Source organism: Sceloporus occidentalis, unplaced genomic scaffold (genome assembly GCF_023333645.1).
Source record: "Sceloporus occidentalis isolate IW3139 unplaced genomic scaffold, rSceOcc1.0.p SCAF_6, whole genome shotgun sequence".
Taxonomy (NCBI): Eukaryota; Metazoa; Chordata; class Lepidosauria; order Squamata; family Phrynosomatidae; genus Sceloporus; species Sceloporus occidentalis.
The window spans coordinates 106913312-106931066 of record NW_028316986.1 but is presented as its reverse complement, the minus strand read 5'-3'; the positions used below and the strand labels follow the sequence as shown (position 1 = coordinate 106931066).

General features: G+C 40.5%; 1 protein-coding gene across 3 annotated transcripts in view; it reads left to right on the top strand.

Annotated features, from left to right (window-relative positions):
* Positions 1-8760, top strand: part of SOBP (sine oculis binding protein homolog) — a 199767-nt gene extending 191007 nt beyond the window's left edge. For all 3 annotated transcript variants that reach the window (XM_089530637.1, XM_089530636.1, XM_089530635.1), the window contains one exon: positions 7028-8760. The gene's annotated coding sequence lies outside the window, so the exon portion shown is untranslated. The remainder of the gene's footprint in view (positions 1-7027) is intronic.
* The last annotated feature ends 8995 nt before the right edge of the window (positions 8761-17755 follow it).

The window sequence follows — 17755 nt, the reverse complement described above, 5'->3', positions numbered from 1 at the left end:
TTTTTACCCTGACAAATACCTTACCCTGACAACTAGTTGTCATATGGTTTTCCCACAGTCCCAGCAGAGAAAAACGTTTTTTGTCCAGTTCCATGAGTTACTGCTTAATTATGTACGCATGCTTCAAAATTGCAGTAATAAAAATGTACTTAAGTCCCAGCAGAGAAAAACATTTTTTGTTCAATTCTGCTGTGCATGGTCCATCAGGTACCATGTGTGACCTCTTATCCTTATGTGAAACGTCTTTGTGGCTAGAAGTACATTTATTGCACCAGAAAAGGAATGGGGGGGTGGGGGAGAGGTAAATATGAAACCTTTACAAGCCCAGCTGATGGGCTAGCTTTAAGGAATCCATTTGTTTAGTTTAATTAGCATCCGTCTGCCAAACTCCCAATGCATCTGTATTCTACAGGATTAGGTCCCCTTTCTCTTTCTTGTATCCATGGATTTATTTTCCTAACCCTCTTCTTGATATTTGAAAGAATGCAATTTCTGTTTAACATGTGTCTCAATTTGTAATAATATCTACCCTGCAGCTGGCTTAGTTTTCCAAGTATTTCTAAAATGTTTCTTAAATTTAAGCCAAGGTACAATAACTAATTATCTAGAGACAAAGAGATCAAATTGAATTTGTTTTTTAAAAATCACCCACTATACTCAATACTCCCCCCCCCCCCAAATTCCAGTTTCCAATCCTTGTTTTGAAAACTCACACAATGTAACATAATCATTCCCTTTGGAAATGCACATGTTGAAGAACCTGGCCAGTATAGAATGAAGCAAACAATCAAGTTTAGATTCCTTTGCAAAGTTCCACATCTCAATAACCTATTAGTATGTTCACCCTATATAATTTCAAGCTCTTTCTGGGGAGCCCATGTGGTTAAATATAAGATTTGCTACCATTCCAATCTCTTGCTTACCAAAGTCTTAGATAGTTGCACATTTTGCAGGAAGCACTTGAGCTGGCATTTTATAGTCTCTTACCTCAAGACTAGACTCCAGTCCAAGACAATTTTTAGAAAAAGATGTATGAATATAAAGACATATATTGTAAGATCACTGCAGATTCTTGTATAGTTGTTAAGCTATTTTGTTCTGTAGCACAGCATCTGAATATTTGCAGTCCCACCTTCATGTTTAAGTCAGCTTTTCCCATCCGTGTAATGTGAATTACAGCAGAATGACTATCTCTGATTCAGGTTAGATTAAATTATATAAACTGAGCTTTCTCTGAAGATCGCTGCTTATGTTGCCTTGTAGCCTATATTTTATGGCTACAGTTTTTAAGAACTGCATATAGCTTTTAATAACTGCTCAGAATCACCTTGTAAATGACTGGCTTAGGACATCTCTTGGGATTGTATACATTGTTCATCTGGATTCAAATCACAATACTATTTGAATCAAAACTTGCTATTTATTACAGGGAAGACCAGAGATAAATCCCTTTGTTACTTACAACTCACTTTAAGTGTGACCCAATGAATCAATGGAATTTACATAAGATTCAGTGGGCATACTCTTATCCAACTTGGGTCTCATCCTAGGAGAAAGTGGCATATAGAATCATAGAGTTGGAAGAGACCACAAGGGCCATCCAGTCCAACCCCCTGCCATGCAGGAACTCTCAGTGAAAGCATCCCCAACAGATGGCCATCCAGCCTCTGTTTAAAGACCTCCAAGGAGGGAGACTCCACCACTCTCCGAGGAAGTGTGTTCCACTGTCGAACAGCCCTTACTATCAGGAAGTTCCTGCTAATGTTGAGGTAGAATCTCTTTTCCTGGAGCTTGCATCCATTGCTCTGGGTCCTAGTCTCTGCAGCAGCAGAAAACAAGCTTGTTCCCATCTCAGTATGACAGCCCTTCAAATATTTAAAGAGGGCTATCATATCACCTCTTAACCTTCTCTTCTCCAGGCTAAACATCTCCAGCTCCCTAAGGCGTTCCTCATAGGGCATGGTTTCAAGACCCTTCACCATTTTAGTTGCCCTCCTTTGGACACGCTCCAGTTTCTCAATGTCCTTTTTGAATTGTGGTGCCCAGAACTGGACACAATATTCCAGGTGGGGCCTGACCAAAGCAGAATAGAGTGGCACTATTACTTCCCTTGATCTAGACACTATACTTCTTTTGATGCAGCCTAGAATTGCATTGGCCTTTTTAGCTGCTGCATCGCACTGTTGACTCATGTTCAACTTGTGGTCTACTTGGACTCCTATAAATAAAGCCAATAAATAAATATTGGAACTAATATTGAATTTAGGCCTTAGAACTCAAGCTTTCCAGTCAGCTTCACCTTCAAATAGAGGATTACATTTGAGGCACAAGACAGACACCATAGATGGTTAGTCTGTATTTTGGAAACACTACTTTTTCAGACCATAGTTCCTAGAATCCACCAGTGACGATGGACAGATTGCTGAATTTACAGTACTAAAGAGTGACTTTTTCAAATTTTGGCACAGTCAGATCATGAATGGAGGGATACAATGTTCATTGTTGTCTAGCATGATTTCCTGGTAGGGAAGATATTTCATAATATGCCGACTACAACTAGTTTCCTTCCTAAAAATCTTATTAACAGTTTGCTGCACAAAACAGTGTGGATCCCCATACCACTAAACCTTCTTAATTAAAAATAAATCAAGCTATTTGGTTGTTTTCCCTTTTGTTCAAGGACCTCTGTTTGTCAAACTTTAAGTCAGCTGCTCCACCTGCTACTACCACACAAGTGCCTTTACAAGACTCCTAAATGCCATCTACAAGAGAATACATTTGCACTCGACCAGTTATACCTGTGTACCAAAGTCAGGTTCCTTCAGTCCAATTCTATTGCAACAGAGCATGAAAACATAGCACTACTCCCACTTAAATTAGAGGATTCTTTTCTGAACTTAAAACTAACAGACCACCATATCTGAACACACCCGTCTCATCTGATTTTGGAAGCTAAACACTGTTGGGCTTGGTTAATATTTGTATAGGGCCCACCAGGGAATATTAAGGATGTCCAGATAGAACTAGGAAACAATCCTGACAGAATTCTTTGAAACTCTCTCTGTCAGAGTTGACAATATTGGGCTGGATGGACAAATCTGACTCAGTATAAAGCAGCTTTTTATTGTCCTAAAGCATTTCAGTATGCCCAAGCATCTTCCAGTGTTAATTATCCTATCATACAATATCAACACCATAGTGTACCTAAGCTTTACTTATCATGAGGCACACTGGGAGCAAAATTAAGAAAGGCAAGGGGGAGGATTCTGAGTTACATGAGCTGGAGAAGTGGGAGGAGATAATGTAAGTTAATGGATGTGAGAACTGAACAAGACTTCTCTGGGTTAAACCACACATTGACTTTCTTCATGGCTCCCAGCTTGCTGTTTCTCCCAAAATAACAAGTTGCTGGCCTGACTTTGTGCATGGAACGTTTCACTCAGCTCCAGTGATGTGGTGTCATTTATTTCACTTTGTGGTCAAGGAGAGATATATCATTTGCTGTTCAAAAGGAAAGGATTTAATGGAAAAATATTGAACTATTTACAGGTTTGCTAAGAAGAGCAGAACTCATGCAAATAACAGGCAACCCCAATGAGTTTGCAGGGCTAAACACATGCCTGCCTTAGCAACATGCTTGTGGTTGATGACCTCAACAGAGCCCTAAGAAAATTATGGGCTTCAGTTTCCTCAGAGCCTGCTTCTGTCCCAAGGAAGCCAGGCATATTCTCATACTTTATCACCATATTCATTGCTTGATTAGATTAACTACTGTACAGGACTACATTAAAGGGAATAGTGCCTAGCTAGCTCATATCAACCCTTTCCCAATTCCCAAAAGCCTCATATGCAGTACTTTTAAGCTCTAAATGGCTTGGGTCCAAGCTATCTCAGGGACTGCCTCCTCCCGTACAATCCTCCCCGCGCTCTCCAGTCCTCTGGGAAGAACTTACTGCAGCCTCTAAAATCTAGGCTTGCGGCGACCTCCCAGAGGGTATTCTCTGCTGTCGCCCCCAAACTCTGGAACAACCTGCCAGATGAGATCCATCAGTTGACATCATTAGACAGCTTTAAAAAAGCTGTCAAGACGGATCTCTTCCGGCAGGCCTTTCCAGATTAACCATCCCGGCCCAGGTTCCCTGATTCCCTCATTCCTCCCGTGGCCCCATCTTAGTGATGGTTGAGGATCAACAGAGGGATATCAGGGGTTTTAGTTTTTAATTGTTGTTTTTATGCTTTGATATTGTGTTTTTAATATGTTATACTGTTTAATACTATCTTAAGGGGGGGAGGGATAAAGTGTTTTTAATTGTTGTATTTTATATTTTACTGTTGTCAACCGCCTGGATTGGTTTCCCATGGGGCGGTATACAAATAATAATAATAATAATAATAAATTATTATTATTATTATTATTATTATTATTATTACTTCTTACACTGTGCTGGAACCCTGAAAATGTAACCTGCCACTGCTAGGTCCAAAATAGTCATTGCAGTAGGGAGTGAATTGGTGGGGAAAGGGAGATGTAAAAAAAGTAAATATTTGGTTCTTAGGAGCACCACTCCTGCATTTGTCGGCAGAGTGAACCAACTATCTGAGGTGACAGATTTCTCAAAGTTAAACCTTTATATAAAGTAGCTGAGGATAGAGAAATTGTGTCCTTCCCCACTACTCTGGACATAGTTGTACATATGCACATCTACACACGTAAATATCAGGGCAGTCAATTCATATTTACCAAAAGACATGCTATGCAGGGAAAGCCTGCAATGGGGTTCTCTTAGGCAATGAATGTGGTCCCAGTAGTCGAAGCTTAGTTCACTATGCTGAACAGCCTATTAGAATGAAAGCAAATCTATTAACAAAAGCAGTTCTGTCTGGACCCAAGGTGTGATGCTAATGCAGCATTTTACAGTAGTACATAGTACCCAAGCTTTTAGGTCAATTTCCTGCTAATACCCAAATTGGAAGCATGCAGATGTAGCTTATATTTCTTACTCCTTATGAATCAGCTGAAACCAGCCACTGTTGTTTGTTGACTACACTGGGTCAGATGATTATCAGTGTCTCAAGTATGGACTGATATAATATACAGAATAAAATGTCTAAAACCACTTTCAAAAGGCAAACACTAAACTAAGCTATGAAATAAATGAATCAGTTGGATTAAAATCAATTTTGATTTTAGAAAGTCAGGGCCACCATCAGCTCCTAGCATCTATGAAAAGCTGCGTGCAGTGCCTTACACTGACTCCTTCTAGGAGGTTCATTCCTTTTTAAAAACCTATTGTGATAAACCCCTTTCATGATAATTAGAAAGGTATGGCCAGGTATTTTCTGGTGCCAGCTAGCTAGATCTAGCCTCTGCCAGATAAGTCCACCAGAGTCCACTGATGAACGGGAAACTGTACCAGAGGTCGCTTTACCCAGAAAGCTCTCAAACCTGGAACAGCCCAAGAGAACTAGAATTAGAACAGGGATCAGCTGTCTTACTGCAGGTGGTGCTTGTGCAGGTGGGGTAATGTAAGCCCAAGTGTAGTGGTGGATTCATATGTGAACTTAATGAGGGGAAGACCATTGCAATCACTTGGCCACATGGTTGGGTCAGCTTTTACTCCAGTCATATGTGGGCCATCCATGGAATTGCAGCTTCCACACAGATAGGGCAACATTTGAAGGACCATCCAGTAAGACTAATTCTGGGTGCAAGATATTTCAAGTTCCAGATGTGCTGACTGATCACACCTGAAACCTATAAACCTCACAAGGTTGTTCTTAACCATGTGCTGATCCTTGAAATACCAAAAGGCAAATAGTGCGCCCAGAATAGGATCTTTTGTGTTATTGCTAATCCCCCTTTCTTTCATTGCATTATAATGTTAAAACATGCAGTCAGGGATGGAAGAGACACACCCATTTTACTGTGATGTAACTAGTTCATTAACTAGTATTGCAATGGTTTCTTTCTGTTCCTCATTACTGATTCTGATTTACTTGATTTCTGCTTGTGAAATTACTCCCATAGAATGCATAAAGAGACATATTTCTATGGTCTGTTCCTGAATCCTCCATAGTAGGAGTACAGATTTGGATTGGCTTTAAAATATGCCGTTCCATTTCCTCATTTAAAGGGAGGGACAAAATCTCAGGCTATTTCTGAGCCAATCCAGTGTGAGGCATCAATAGTAACAAATTGTTTCCAGGAAACAAGAAGTAGCTGACAGTGTGGTTTGAAGTGCAAGTGATACAATGGGGGAATTAGTATCTAGATCTAGTGGTAGGTAATATTTATTTGTTTGTTTGTTTTCTAGAAAGTTGGAGTCTGTGTATTATATGTATCATTGCTCACAGAAAGTCCATTCATCCCATTATTGTGTCTGGTCATACAATTTTGAAGAAAAATTCAATCTGACCTACTTAGCCAGAAACATTATTTGGACATAATAAATGATTGCTTGTACGCCACTGTACATGTTGTCCCATCATACCAATTGTATCGATCTTTAAACTATCATTTGTTTCTTAACTCCAAATTAGATGTTGCTAGGCTTGGTCTCAGAAATATTTGTAGGCCTCTCAACATAGGCCTGACAAGTTAAGTTACATACATTCATTAATTTCTAATCAATAAAAAAGGAAGGCTAAATGGAGTCCTCAGATAACAATCTACATATTATGGACTACAGCCCCATACATACGTTGTAGTTATTTCAGTGAGACTTAAATGAAAGTAGAGGTCAGCAGATTGTGTCTTGAACGTTCTTTGAGGTCTAGAGATCTAACAATATTAAAACCCATTTCTTGAAACAAAAGAAAATAGGTTGCTTTGTGCTTTCTCACCCTGAAAGTTTCCCACTAATCATTAGCTACTACTTGCAAATAAAAAGAGCAGCAAAGCTAAAGATGTGCCCTTTCCAAATTATACTGTGTATGTCCAAACTCCTATGACAATGTAACGTCACTATGTGTGATTAATTGTGATATTACAAGGTATACACTGATCTCCTGCTCTTTGTTTTTACAGGAATGCTCCCTTTGACAGGGTACCTTGCACGGAGACAGGGAGCAGAGCAAACCATGCTACTTTCCCAACCAACACCAGCTGGTCCACTCACCAATGTGTCTGGTTATAAGTTAAGAAAACAAAGCCAATTTCTCAGAGGGAAGGCTCAAGACCCTTGGGTGCCTTTGGCTCAGAAGACTGTAAGCACATCATGGACCCCATGAAGTATGCTCAGCATTCCGAACTACCATATCCTCTTCTCCCTAACCCTTTGATTTCTTGCCGAAGGAGGATTTTCCTCTGATTTCTAAAGCCACATGGACCAATGTATGTACTTTCACCCCTTCACTGACTTCAAGGTTCAGATAGTTTAGGCTGGACAACGACATTTATTTTCTTTTTCAAAAACTGCTGTGGTTTTGCTGCTACACTAAGAATTGTGATTTGCATTGTATGGTTTTGGACCTATTCGCGTTTTTGATCGGTGGGGTGGGATCGAAGGGGTTATACTGGAGTATGGACACTTCAGATTCATCTCTTTTCTCCTGCCCATGATGCACTTTTAAATGAAGAGTTATTAGAATATTTTATTGGCTAATATACTTTTTCCTTGTTATTTTTTACAAAGGCCACCTTTATCCTTTTTAACGCCATATTTTCAGTGTTAAACTTTTATGGCTTTTTATTTTTTATTTTTTTTTAATTTGACAGATGTAAGAAGCAGCATGAATAGTTTATACTGTGGTTTTTCAGAGACTGAATGCCAAGAGAACTCAGTAAATGTTTATTCCTCTCAGCTTTCCTCTCTTTCAATTCCCCTAAATAGCGCCCCATTTGGGAACAGAGCAAGAGTGTTGAACTAAAGACCAAAAAAAGAAAAAGGGGGGAAAGGATCCCCTGAAGGTGTAAAACTATCTGGGGAAAATATTTGCTGGGTGTTATGAAAGACTTGGATGAAATTTCAACCCTGATGGTTTTTCAGTGATCCAGGAAGCCAGTGAGACAATCTCTCCAGATGCAAAACCCTTTCATGATAATTAGAAAGGTATGGCCAAGCCAATGAAAACATAGGGGTAAAGTGAGAAGAGAGCCCCCATGATTCTGTTTCACTGTTTGCTTTCTCCTGTCATGGTTAAAAGAAATGTGCAATTCGATCCTCAGTTGGTGGGTGGAGGATAACAGGGTAGAATTTACTTGTGTGCACTTGTATAGTTGTAGCCAAGAGTCCAAAAGTACACTAGAGCATGTATGCTGGCACTGATTGAGTAAAACAATTGTGGAGTATCCCATCAGACAAAAAAAATCTAAGGGAGAAAAATAGGGGGGGGGGGGGGCTCATAAAAAATTATGTTCAAATCACCTTGTGATCCAGTGTAACTGTTTACTAACTTGAATAAAGCAATTGTTCACACTATGGTGTTCAGGATACACCTTTACTATAAGGCTGTTCTAATTAGCAAACAAGGAATGGTTTGGAAAGAAAATGCTTCAGATTTTGGAGCAAGGTTTGAAATAAACGCCAATCAAATTGGAGCCTTATAGCAATGGTGCACCGAGGGCACTATGTACATACTGTATTTCTATATTTTCCTTTGTACAGATTCACTTAAGTCAAGCTACTGTTTTACAGGTGCTCCTTATTTATTAGGGCTGTGAAGGCTTGGAAAATTACACCCAACAAGCAAGGTTGCTTTTTTTAAAAAAAACAAATAAATCAAAAAATTAAAAAGTGAGGGTGGGAGGGAGGGGTGGGAGTGGGGTGAAGGGATGAGCTCATAAACCCATGGAATAATTTCAAAAGCTAACAGAGACAGATTTCTATGGGCGGGGATGAAGCACTTTTAAGATGCTTCTGGTTATTCTGGGCTCACACCATTTTTTTTTTCCCTGACTGGTGTCAGATTTATTAAAACAAAATAAATCTCCAAGTTAAAAAAATACATTTCATTCATTGTTGTTTTCTTTTTTTTAAAGCCATCTGTGCATAAAAAGTCTTCATTTCTTTCTAGAAGTTGACAGATAATATAGATGCAGTGAAGTTTAACATTGATTCTGAAAAGAATATCCCTATTTAAAAGCCATTTAGGAGGGAGGCTTAGTCTTTGTGATCTCATCTCTTCTAATCTTTGAGTTTCTTTTAGTGAAGATGGAAAAGCATTTAACTAGGAGTAGAGGCTTCCCCTCCCTATACTGCTTTCTCTGGTTTGGTGATGCTCCAAACAAGAGGAAGCATCAGTGCATCCTCTGCGTTCAATCTAAAAGCTAATACACATATTGCTCCTCTGTGTTAACAACAGTACTGAGCTTTTCTACTTGCCACTGTGTGTGTGCATACCGTCAAGTTGCCTGTCAATGTATGGCAATGCCATGAATTTTATAAGGTTTCCTTAGGCAAGAAATCTTCAAGTATGCTTTACCAGTTTCATCCTCTGAAATATAGCATATAGATCCTGGCATTCATTGGAGGTCTTCCAAACAAGAACTAACCAGGCCTGACCCCGCTTAGCTTTTCATCTCCTACTAAAGCTGCAAATGTTTGTCCAGTATAAATGCATACATTGCACTCTGGGTATCCTTCCTTGAGCATCTTTGCTTGACATCTTAATTATTTTCATTTTTATGTGGCCCAAAACTAAGACATGACCTTCAGTGGTACTACTTACACTGTGTGTATGTGTGTGTGAGAGACAGAGACAGACTGACTGATTGTATTCCTTTTTCTGTGAAGTTTTGCATGTATTTTTGTTTGAGGTACTCCAGTACAACTTTGGAGTAATGCTAATTTTGAAGGATTCAGTTTCTATAGTGGTTCAGAAGTGCAAAATTAGATAAATTTGATATAAATTGTGAACTGAATTAATTTTTGCCCATCCTGACCATGGACTAATACGTTAATCATGCTCTATTAGTTTTTTACCTGTGCCATAGGAATTTCTTGTCAAAGCCTATCTTTAAGTGTGGCCTTAAAAATAAACTGACAAGCAGAGGAAATAATAATCAAGCTTAAGAATGTTAACCGCTGTGATCGAATTTGGAATTTGGAATAGCAGTATATAAATAAATTTTATTATTATTTTAGGCCCCTTCCAGATAACTTATTTAGAATGAAACAAATTTACTTTGATGTGCACTTGTGAATTTATTTCTTTGGACTCCAGCTCCCAGTACCCCCCTCAGGCATGCTGGCTGGAGGAATTTGGGTATTGGTTGCTGGTACCAATAGTTCTCAGTATCTTCTCCCCAGGGAAGCACTTCTACTTAAAGACACAGTGTATTCTTAGTATTCAGTGAGCATCATATTGTTACTAAAGAAGTGCCAGCCTTACTCCATCTAGCAGTGCTGCCTGATAGAGTTGATGCTATTGTTTGATTTCTACCACATGCTGTGACCCTATTAACCTTAGTGAAGTTGGAAAGAGGAGGCTTCTGTGGGAAGTGAAACTGGAAAGTAGGGCTTAAGCATCTTGTCAGTATTGACTGCAGGTGTACTTGCTTGAATGAACATATAACGCTTTGAAAGACTCTCTGCCCATGAAAATCTAACATGTTTTCTCCACGTTTCTCATTTGAGAGAACACAGCTTTCGTGATTCCTTCAGGCATGTGATGTACAGTGATAGCTGTATCCCTCATGAATTGTCTACTGCACCTCTACTTGACTCCATGAGTGGTCAGCAAATAGGGTTTTTTTTTCAAAGGAGAGGGCATCTCTTGTAATGGATTTTCCCACAGGCTGTCCTGTCATTTTCTCTGTACATAAATCTCAGCAGGCAACTGGGAGTACAGAGTAGTCCCTGGGACATGTGAGTGTGTGTATGTGTGTGTGTGTATTTGATTCTGGGCCCTTCTGTTGTTAATTCCTGCCTTAATGTAATTATAGCCTCTTTGTGTACTGCAGTTGTGACCAAACATCTACATTCTTTCAGAGCAGCATACTGTGGCCTCACCTGTTAGACAGGTAATAAAGGGTACCCTTCTCCAAGGAAGAAGATCATGGCAAGAGGGAATTCAAACTGACCGTATCCCTTCATCAGGAAACAGAACTCCTCTCCCAATTCTTTCTTTCCTCTCCCACCTCACCCCACCTCAGATTCCATTTCCCTGCTGCATCATATCTACTAAAATGGAAGTCCATGGGTATGGAGAGTCCATGCTTTTAATATATTTCTAGCACCATGCAGTGAAGAAAGCTGATGGAAAGAAAATCAATTCATTTGAGTTGTGGTGCTGGAGAACAGTGCTGAGAATATCATGGACAGCCAAAAAGACAAGCAATTGGGTCCTAGAGCAGATCAAGCCTGAATCTCCCTGGAAGCCAATATAACTAAATTGAGGTGGACATACTTCAGTTACATCATGAGAAGAGATGACTCACTAAAAAGACAATAATGTTAGGAAAGGTGAATGCCAGCAGAAAGAGAGAAAGACCACATACCAGATGGATAGACTCAAGCAAGGAGGCTACAGCCCTGAGCCTGCAGGACCTGAGCAGGGCAGTTGAAGTCTTGGAGGTGACTCATTTACAGGGTTGCCATGAGTCAAAGACAACTCAAAGGCAGTTAACAACAACAACAACAACAAGCTAAGAAAATTGCAGACATTTTATGGCCAAGAATATATATAGTCAAGCATAGCATAAGAGTTCAGCATGTGGAACTCTTCTACAGTTCCATTGTCACCACCCCTAGGACTAAGTATTGTGCTATAATAGTCCTGCCGATATACATCTATTCCACTGCTTGCAGAGAACAGGAAAGACTGGAGATGTGTCTGGCTATTTTCCATAGCTAGATGCAAACTGAGTACATCTTCCACTGAGAAAAGCTGGAATGCTCTGAGAGTCTCAAGAGATGGTCATGTCATTGGCTTACATCTGGCTATGGGGACATAGCCAGAGGCTTACCTAATCCATGGAATGGCCATGGGGGGGGGGGGGGCTATCACAGTGATGACGATGGGTCCTTTTGTGAGGGGCTGTGGATGTTGTGGAAGGAGGAAGAGAATATCAACCTCACCAATGAAAACAAAGTAAACATACAAGCACAAGCTGGGTTTACATTTTCATATGTCACTAACAGGATGCTGCCCTATACATGTTAATAACAGTAATAACAGCAAGAGCAAGAACACTGACTAACTGAGTGATATATTGGATTGCTTACATGCTTATAAGTTCCCTTTTTTGAGCAATTCCCCCCAAGGCAACAATGAAATTACAAGTATAAAGATACAAATGCAATAATATATGAAAAGTTTAAATTCAAAAGAACTAAACACATCTTTTATACAAATATCATAAAATAATATATTCATTAAAATCAACCATAAATAGCTTAATATATGTACAGTAAATATAATCATCCTGTGTAGCACGTCTCCAACGCATGTGCCATTGTAAATGTAAATGAAGAGCAAAAGATATTATGCATTATTTTAAAATAAGCCTATGTCCTACTGAAACCAAAGTATTAATTCTTGGTGTAATCAGTGAGCAGAGTTAGTGAAATTCTTCAAATCTGATTACTTGTTTTTAGTTGCCTTTCAGTGAAGTCTAACACTGCAAACCCTGATTTGCCATTATTTATTAAGCAGGTAACACTCTAAGAGACCCAAATTAGTAGCAAGCCAATTTCTTTTCCATTCTGAAAGACAGGAGGTGAGAGGGGAAAATGAGATATAAGACATATCAGTTCTCATCCAACCTCACCACATCCTATAAGCCATTGACTGTCATAAGACTATTCCTGTTTTCCTTTCCTCCAATGAAGTAGCATTTTTGGAGCCTTACTGCAGCTCTGGCACATTATGGAAGATGATTTCCAACAGAGTTCCTGAGCTGTGGAAGGCTAAGTTCAGGTAATGTTTACCATTCCTCTAGTATGCCCATTTTTGGTTAGGCTTCTGCTTGGTACATTTGACCAACTTCCAGAGGATCCTCTCCCTTCTCTCCCTCCTGTAAAAATACTTGGATCTTTCTCTTTCTCCTCCATATCTCCTATTGGATATGCACATACATAAATTATAATTATACTCATGAGAATCTGTACTGTGATTAAAATCACATTTTGAGGGTGCATTTGCAAAAGACAAGCAAAGGGGTCCAGCCTGAGGAGGTCTAATCAGGGCAAAAGCATGTCTGAAGGGAGTATACACAGACCAAAATATTTTGGCCTTTTAAAAAAATAACAGTTTTGTTAAACATCTTGGGACAGTTTCTTCTGTCGAATCCATTCAATGCTCCCCAGTTTCTGCTTCTTTTGTTTTTTCCAATTCATCACCAACCTTTGCCCTCCCTCTGGTGCTGGAGGAGAAGGAAAGGACCCCTTCGTGCTTCTATCCTACGCCTTTTCCTGCTTTGGTCCAATGAACCCTCCTCAGATAGTTGTCTGCATTTTTATATATGATTATGGCCAACAGAGCTGCAGGCATACTTCTCCTATAAGTGTTTGAAATCTGAGACATTATCCCCTCCCAGAGTTTTGAAAAGCTGCTTTTCTGAATGTGATTCTGAAAAATCCTTGAGCCAGCATGGTCACTTAACTTAATATTTAGGATTTAGAATGAGAAACTGGTGCATGTGCCAAAAATGTAATGCTGCTTCTTAGACCCCCTAACCACCTTGGGCAGAATGCAATTATTACCTATCCTTTTGTCTTTGGATAGCCCTTTTTGATGCATTGGTCTCACTCAGCCTCCCCACCACCATATTCAAAAACCTCTGTCTGATCATCAGATTGCACATACTCAATCATATGGATGCTTTCCCTGAGGTAATTTAAAAACTGAAAGGCAGTGAAGTGTAGTGGTTTGAGCATTGGACTACTAATCTGGAGCCCAGGGTTTGAATTCCCATTTGATTATGGAAGCCCACTGGTTGACCTTGGGCAAATCACACTCTGTCAACCTCAAAGAAAGGCAAAGGTTAACCCCCTCTGAATGAATCTTGCCAAGAAAACCCATGATAGGTTCACCTTAAGGTCGCCATAAGTCAGAAATAACCTGAAGGTACACAACAACAAGAATTTGAAATGTACATACTAATTATCATGATAAATTCAATTGATCCCACTGCGTCTCTACTGGAAGAAAATTGAGACTGAGAGGCCATTCAGACTACACTTTACCCCGGATCAGAAATCAATTCTTTCATGTGAAGTTTATATTGGCCCTGAATCTCCCACAAGTAAATCAGAGGCATGCACAAGCATTTCGTTTTGAAAAAAGCCGTCTCTTTTGAAAAAACCCGGGTTCTGCTGAATATGAACTTGCCCCGATCAAGTTGAGGGAAGGGATTTAGGTCAGAGGGAGAGCAGTGGTCAGGGCATTCCCTCCCCTCATCGGGGTGAAGGAGGAGGAGGAGGAAGAAGCCAGAGGAAGGATGCAAAAAAGGGGAATCTGACAGGAGGCAAATAACAGGGGGCAAAAAGGGGGGATCAGGGTGACTGACGGGGTCAATTCAGGGCAGGTCAGAGGGCCAGAGCAAGCCAAGCCTCTGCTCTCCAGCAAGGACATTTCCCTTTTGATTTTGATTTTTTAAAAATTATTTTTGGCAGTCCATGCGCATGTTTTTTGCAATAGATATATAGATAGAATGTGAGCAGGAGGAAGGGTCAATTCAGGGCAGGTCATAGGGCCAGAGCAAGCCAACCCTCTGCTCTCCAACAGGGAACTTTCCCTTTTTATTTTTATTTTTTTTAATTATTTTTGGCAAAAAATGTGCATGTTTTTTGCTTCAGGTAGATATATATTAGATAGAATGTAGCTAGCTGCTTGTTCACTTTCCCTTTCATTTCCTCGCTTCCAGCAAAGAGGAAATGCTGAAAGGAGCACTTTGCAAGAGGCTTTTTTCCTTTGCAAATAAATGCTACAATGCGAATGTTACAATGTTTCTGTTTCCAATTTGGCAAATTGGCAAATTGATACACACAGAATGCTTTTGCTACTGTCTCTAAGGAATTCAGGGGTAGCCTAGGGAAAGCAAAAAATGCATGGCATCGCATGCTTTTCTGGCATTCCGAGGTGAGGAATTTATTGTTGTTGTTGTTGTTGTTGTTGCATGTGTATGAGGCATTCTGGGGCGGCAAGGAGGGGGGATGCAGAGATGACATTACCTTGCATTTTGGGGTTGAAAATGGGGCCAAGGGCAGATCATAACCTGCACTGACCCAAATGCCCACAACACACACAAGAAGTTTTTAAATTTGACAAAATGTGCGCATTCTGGTGCCTGGTTTTTAAAAAAAAAAGGAGGGAGGGAAGCACACTTCTGATTCCCCAATGAGTGCTGGAAACGTCACCTATGACGATCGCGGAACTGACATTTGATTGACAGCCAGGCACCTTCATTTTAAACCCAATTTCTCCAAGAGGGCATTTGGGTTAAAATACCCCTGATTGGTAGTCAGCACTTGCTTCCGGAGGGATTTGGGGAGGGAGAAAACGAAGCTTCCCAGTTCCTTCCAGCGCAAAAGTGCCAGTGAGAATGGGGCCCAAGATCATGTATCAGAGCGATATAGCATAAAAGTTACACAGGTACAGCTACAATATGTCTCCTCCTCCATCCCTCAGGACTCCCCTTTTCTCTCCTGCAGGAGCCATTCCATATCCATTTAGTAGAGAGCAGGGGACACTGGATAAGTATCTGGCTATGTCTACATATCCCCAAAGAAAACAATGACATATTCTGCTGAGACCTTTGGGAGTTCTCTGGGGGTAGATAAAATCAGTGTTCTCCATCTGTAATGCTCTCCACTCTCCATTGGTCACTAAATGCTTATGGACTGGGACTGCAGCAGCTAAAAGGTGAGTCCAGGGAATGGAGGTTGGTACAGCATTCTGATCTCTGAAAAAGATGTGGTAACCAGCTTAGTCTTGGACAGAACTTGGAAAAGTTATCTTTTAGATTACAATTTCCAGCCAGCATGAGAAGATTCTGGGAGTTGTTATCCAAAAAAATTTTTTCCTGGAAGCCTGTGTCAGTCTGTTATTGACTAGTGAGCCTATCATGTGCTGGGTGGTAATTTGGAAAGTTCAGGCTGTGAGGCACAGAGAGGGAAGGATTCTGATTTCATTCTTTGTTAGCCATTTTCCCTCTCAAAATTATCTCCTTCAAGGTGGTTAGAGGAAAAGCTACAAATAAAAGAAATTGTTCTGTGGATGGCAGTTTTTCTTAGAAAATTGTCCTTCCAGTTGTTTGCATGATTTGTTCAGAGATAGGTAGATCGATATCTACCTATACATATACCTACTTCAACAAAAATGTATATTGCAGTAGCCCAAAGTAGGCCTGATCCTACCATTAGGCAGGGTGAGGTGGTCATGACCAGACAGGGAATTATAGAACTAAACCAGATGGTTGTCTTTTTTGTTGTTGGTTTTGGTGGGTTTTTTTGCCAAGGAAAAGAGGTATTTGTTGAATTTCCTGCTGCAGATACCTAGTAACTTGGCCAACATCTTGTACTTGTGCCCCTTGACTTGAAAGAGGGAGAGGTGCATTTCCAGCTCTGCTTTGGGCCAGATCTGCATCCCTCAAAAACACAAAGCTGCCACAAATGGAGAGAAAACTCTGATACAAGTGACCACCACATGCAGTTTGACTTTGAGTGGGTGTCAACAGAAGTAGATGCTGGCCTATGTCTCCTGCTCCTCTCAACGTAAAAACTGGCATAAAGGCATTTCGTTATTGTTTATTTTAGTGCCATCACACAGTGCCATGCAAAAATAAAACAATAAAAACAAACCTCCCTGCCAAAAGTGGCATTCTAATACAAACAAGAATACGGGGGACAGAAGCAGTTAAGCAAATAGCCCAAATATACACATATATAAAAGAGCCAGTGTGGTGTAGTGGTATGAGCACTGAAGTATGACTCTGGAGATCAGTGTTTGGATCTTTGCTTGGTCATGGAAACTCACCAGGCAATCTTGGGCAAATCACACTCTCTCACCCCCAGGCAAAAGCAAACCCCCTCTGAAGAAATCTTGCAATTTCTTGCACCATAGGTTGGAAATGACTTGAAGGCACACAACAATAATAACAAAGTATACATTTACAAATTCAAAAGGCTATAGAAAACAAAACAAAACACAATATTTAACTGTGATTTTAAAAACAGTAATTGAAGGAGCAGTCTTTTCCAATGGCATATCCACCCCTGATGTCACCCAGTGCAAGGGGGGTGGGGACTGTGCAAGTTGGTGCTGGTGCCCAAAGGTTTTGCTGTGGTGGTGGCGGTGAGAAGGCCTCTACTGCTACCGCACCCACCAAGCTGAGAGAGGAGCTCTCTGCTCTTTCCTTTGTTGCAGTAGCAGAGGTGGTGGAGGTCTCCTTGTGAAGAGGCCTCTGCCACTGTGGCAAGCCAAGAGGGTCTGACTGGGTGTCACCCCTCTTCTGGGGTGTCACTCAGTGCAGGCCACATGCCTCTTATCCCCTTAGTGATGCCACTGGTCTTTTCCGAGATCCTATTTGAAGCTGCAAAAGAATGATGTTCTACCAACATAGTTTACACGGACATCTGGGAGGGTAAAGGAGGCCAGATGAGCGGTCAGTTGCAGGTGACCAGTCATTGCATTCCCATGCCCCATCAGTGGGTATTAAGGTTGGATTGGAGAACTGCACCCAAGTGCTGTTTGGAAGCCATTGCACAACCTGGCTAAACTGTTGTCCAAGGAGGTACTGAATACCTCCATACACAACACCAAAAAACCCATAGCATAAACTATAGTTGCTATAGCTTAAAGCCCCAGGAAG